Below are 4,829 nucleotides of genomic sequence, written 5' to 3' on the forward strand. Positions count from 1 at the left end.
AATCCCTACGCCCCAGCTAGAATCAATGGCTCAGCTCAGCAAACATTATCAAACACCTGCCACCATGCTGGGCTCACTGCCTGGAATAAGTTTATATACCAAGATAGTGATATGGGTGGTGGCTTTCTTCTTCAAGACTCAAAGGAGCATCCCTGTTGCTTACACTTTTCCAGGGAAACACTGTCCAAATTAGAGCCTAAGATATACCTGACACAGGTGGCCACTGTGGTTCTAAGTGACCATCTCCATGGCACTCATTTGTTTTCCTTCTCCTTGTGGGCAAATCTGGGGTCAAAGTCCCTTGAGCTGGGAAGATCGCTCAAAGGATAAAGATTTGGGTATAATATTAGTTTCCAGAGCAAACAGAAGCAAGTCTATCAGTGACAATGGCGATGACAACAGTGACAACCAAACGCTCATTGTGCACTCCCTTTCCCTTCAAAATTTCCCAACATTCCTTGGAATAGGTGTTATTTCCTGCTTTATAAGGATGATAACATTGCAGCTGAGGGAGATAAAGTAGCTTGCTCAAGTCACACTTAGGCAAGGGAAGAGCTGGGAACTGAATACTCACCGGTCTGAATCCTAAACCCACATTTCCCTCCCATAGATATCCAAGCAAGTCACACCAGAAATTAAATTCTGCGTTTCAGGCTGTCCTCCCTCCTTCCATCCTTCCCTTCTTCCCTCCATCCCTCGCTCCATTTCTGAGATATTTATTCACGCTAAGTAGTGAGGAAAAGGCACAACTCCTGGCTGAGAAATATAGTCCAGTAGGAAGGGCTTAGAGCCACAGGAAAACAGCCATGACTAATTTCAGATGCCCATTCCTTACTTAACATAATATTTACCACAATAACTTGGGGAGGCAACAGAGGCTGGAATGATTTGGTATCAGCCTCATTGCTTCCCCACTGACTCCCTGCCTGGCCTTGGGAACTCCTCAACTCCTCTCTTTGAGGAATTTTCTCATCTGTAAAAGGGACATGAAAAGAAAGGAAGAAAGGAAGACGGGAGGAAATCTGTGCCAAAGTTTACTTTTGGGACAAGGCAGGTAATGTTTGTGAAGGCACTTGGAACTGATAAAGACCATTGAGAATAATCATGGCGATGGTTGTTATTAGGCTAAAGTATATGAAATTGCTAATGTTAGACCATTTTCCAGCTCCCAAACTGGCAGTTTCAATACAGTTCGACTGCAGTTCATGCTAAGGGTTTACCAGCTACCCATCATCTAACTTGATATAACTAAGTTTTCTAAACAAACACTAGGATATGTCATCTAATATAGGAATTGACCTTTGAATAGAATATTAAAAACAAAACAAAACAAAAACCCCAGGAAGACTAAATCTGGTGTTTCTCAGAGAATAGAGTTTTTGCCATTCTGTGGGTATGAAAGATCATTCGGGGGCAGGCGGGGGGCGGGGGGAGGGGGCGGTCACCAGTCCTGACATTAAATAACTTTGAATTCTATGGTGAAAATCAATTCTCTTTCAATTTCCTCTCATTCCTCTGATTACTCAAAGCCGAATGTCTCAGTGTGGCATCATCGGTCTTTAACACTTGCTGACATTTTGTTTGGACAAGACAGAAACGGCATCAGGCTCAGAACCTTCAGTGGGTTCCAATCTCTAGGTTTTCGTTATATTTATTTTTATAGCTTATTATGGAAAAGAATGCCAGTTTTTCATTAATAGTGGTAAAAGGACTTATTGGAAAAGTCATTTAGGTAAGAAATGCAATTTGATTTAAAGAAAACTATTAAGTAATTAGAGAGATCACGCCAAATGGTGGAGGTGATATGAACCTTCTAATATTAAGAGATATTGCCCTAATTAAAGGTATGAGTGTGTGTGTGTGTGTGTGTGTGTGTGTGTGTGTGTGTGTGTTCAAATCACACACCCTACAAGTTTACTTTCCTAACCCGTAGAGGAAGTCCCTGTGATCAAGTGTTTATGAATCAAGATAAATCATTTTGAACAGCAAACAACAGTGCACAATTAAAATCCCTCAACAATTAAAGGGCAAAGCTGTCACCTGTTACGAAACATCCACCCGAGTTAATAAGGCAGCCAGAAAGTTATTTTAGGAAGGTGTCAAAACTGTATCAACAGCCCCAAACCTAAGCAAATTTCCTCTCTTCTCTGGGTAGAAAGGGGCCAGCCAGATGACCTTGACTTTTGTCTAAACTAGTAAGGCTGGCCTTGTGGCTGGCACCACATTTAATGAGGGATATGTGTAGAGGAGAGATAGGTGCCTCGAATCCATTCTTAACTGAAGAATCAAAATTAAATCAGCCATGCACAGGATGCTTACTGAAATCTCATAATCGCAGGCAGAAGGGTGAGGGAGCATCTTTTGTATCACAGGGGAATCGAAATGGTAAAGCCTTTTTGAAGAGCTGTGTCCCATTCAAAAGGTGGGGTCCTTCTACAAGACATCTAGCCTGGTCTCTGAAAAACCATCAATGACACGAAAGTTAAAACAAAGCAGTGGGACTGTTCTAGGTTCAAGGAGACTAAAGAGATATGTCAACTAAGTGACACACATGACCCTTGATTGGATTCTAGGTTAAAAAAAAAAATAACCGGAAGAACAGTACTGAGGTTATTGGGAAGATGTTAATATGGGCTGCATAGATGTAGTGTTATTGTATGACCGTTAAATCTCTTAGGTGTGATAATGATGTTATTGCACAATGGATCATGTTGGAAAATGTATTTGTTCTGAGGGAGTATATGTCGAAGTACTTAGGGATGGAGTGTCATGATGCTGAAAGTCATTTTCAAATAGTTCAGTAAAAAATATGCAGAGAGAGGAACAGATAAGGCAAAGTGTTCATGATTGGTAAATCTAGATGAATCTAGGTGTTCATTATGCTATTATTTTAACTTTTCTATAGGATGAGACTTTTTTTTTTAAATAAAGAGTTGGGGAAATTTTTCCAACTGCACTATGGGCTGGAGGGAGATAGGGTTGGACTCCTTGCTTTGTAGTTTTCTTTGCTTCTACGGATATGAAAATTTGGCAGTATAAGTGTATCAATAGAGCTCCTTAGAGGTTCCGGTTTTAGTGAATGATTTCTTGTTAGCACATCCTCTGTGTGAACAAGGCTCATAGGGAAAATGATTTTCTTCTGGCTTTGGAGGTATTAAGACCTTGTACTCTCCCTTTGTGTTACGAATTTTCTTCTTTGCCGGATTTTGCTCTCCCTGCCTCCCAGGCATCTCAGGCTTATGCCACCTTCCTCTTGCACCAGGGCAATGATTCTGAGTGTCTAAGCAGTGCTGGTAAATATAAACAGCACATATTCAGAAGCTTCTGCGCCTGTACTCATAGAAGACATCACCAGTCGATTTCAACACAATGATCCAGCCAGCCACTGCTAATCAATTGCAGAGAAACCGTCCCGTCACTTGACATCCTAGGATAACGCCCCCACCCCCATGCACCCTAAGTTTTCAAGTGAAACAAGCATAAATCTGAATTACTCTCAATCTGATACAAATGGTGTTCTGGTTCTCATGATAACTCATTACTCTCCACTGCCTTCTCCCAGCAACATAATAAAACAGGGCTTTATCTTGCTTTAAATTCCCTGTAAACATTTAGTGGGACTCTAGGTGCTCCTGTGTGCTCACCACGAAGTCATTTTCTCCCTCTGGGGGAGCTGCTGCTCCTGTGGTTACTGCCACTGAGCTGATGGGGCTGCATTCCCTCTGCCAGAGGTGGCTTTTGTCTATTTTCCTGGCCTTGGAATTTCTTCCCGGTGATCTACTAGGACCCTTGGTGCCAACACTTAAAAACATATATCTTTATTGAGGCATATTTTACCTATTGCATAATTCATCCATTGCAAGTGTACAATTCAATGCTTTCTTAGTAAATTTATCAAGTTGTGCACCTGTTTCCACTGCCCTAATGAGGTCCCTCGTGCCTGTTAACTGAGGCCTTTAGACTCAGACTAGGACTTACAGCACTGGCCTCTCTGGTTCCCAGGCCTTTGGGTTTGGACCGGAACTACATCACTTTCCTAGACTTCCAGCTTGCAGATGGCAGGCTGTAGACTTCTCAGCCTCCACAATCATGTGAACGAATTCCTCATGATATCTCTCTCTCTCCCTCTCTCTCTCTCTCTCTCTCTCTCTTTCTCTCTCCATATATAATATATGTGTGTGTGTGTGTGTGTGTGTGTGTGTATTTCTGTTTCTCCGCAGAACCCTAAAATAGAGTTCATACAGGAAAACTGATTTTTTTCTTTTTCCACCTCTGTGAGAAAAGAGGATAAAGAAGTACAGATGTGCTCTGGGCTTGCCACACAACTGTCCCTTGATTGTGGTCTGTAGAAGGGGCTTTGGCCGTAGTGTGCCACTGGTGGTGTCAATGAAAGGCTCCTTTTTGCTTGTCTTTCTGTGGCTAATCCTGGCAGCAGAATGCACTGGAGATATCCTGGCAGATGGAGTGGAGAACATGCCAGTGGAGAGAAATACCTGGGGAAATGCTTCACAAAAGGGAAACCAGAGTCCCCTTATCCTAAACAAACGCCATGGAATTACAAGATCTTGCAGTTGGAGAAGATGTGAGGCAGATCAGCCCGGAACATGTATTAAACCCCTGCTGTTTGCTAGGCCGTATTGCTTTACTCCTCTGCAGAGCGCATAGCTCATAGAGCCCTATTTCAGTATCCAAAGCTAGATCACCTCTACAGTATCCCTGAAGGATGATCTTCCTCCTTAACTTGATCACTTTCAGAGATGATGTGCCTCCTGTCTTACCTGGGTAAGGGAGCCAATATAATGCTCTCCTGTTTAAATATCACCACGTGC

This window comes from Pteropus vampyrus, unplaced genomic scaffold, assembly GCF_000151845.1.
Source record: "Pteropus vampyrus isolate Shadow unplaced genomic scaffold, Pvam_2.0 Scaffold40, whole genome shotgun sequence".
Classification (NCBI taxonomy): domain Eukaryota; kingdom Metazoa; phylum Chordata; class Mammalia; order Chiroptera; family Pteropodidae; genus Pteropus; species Pteropus vampyrus.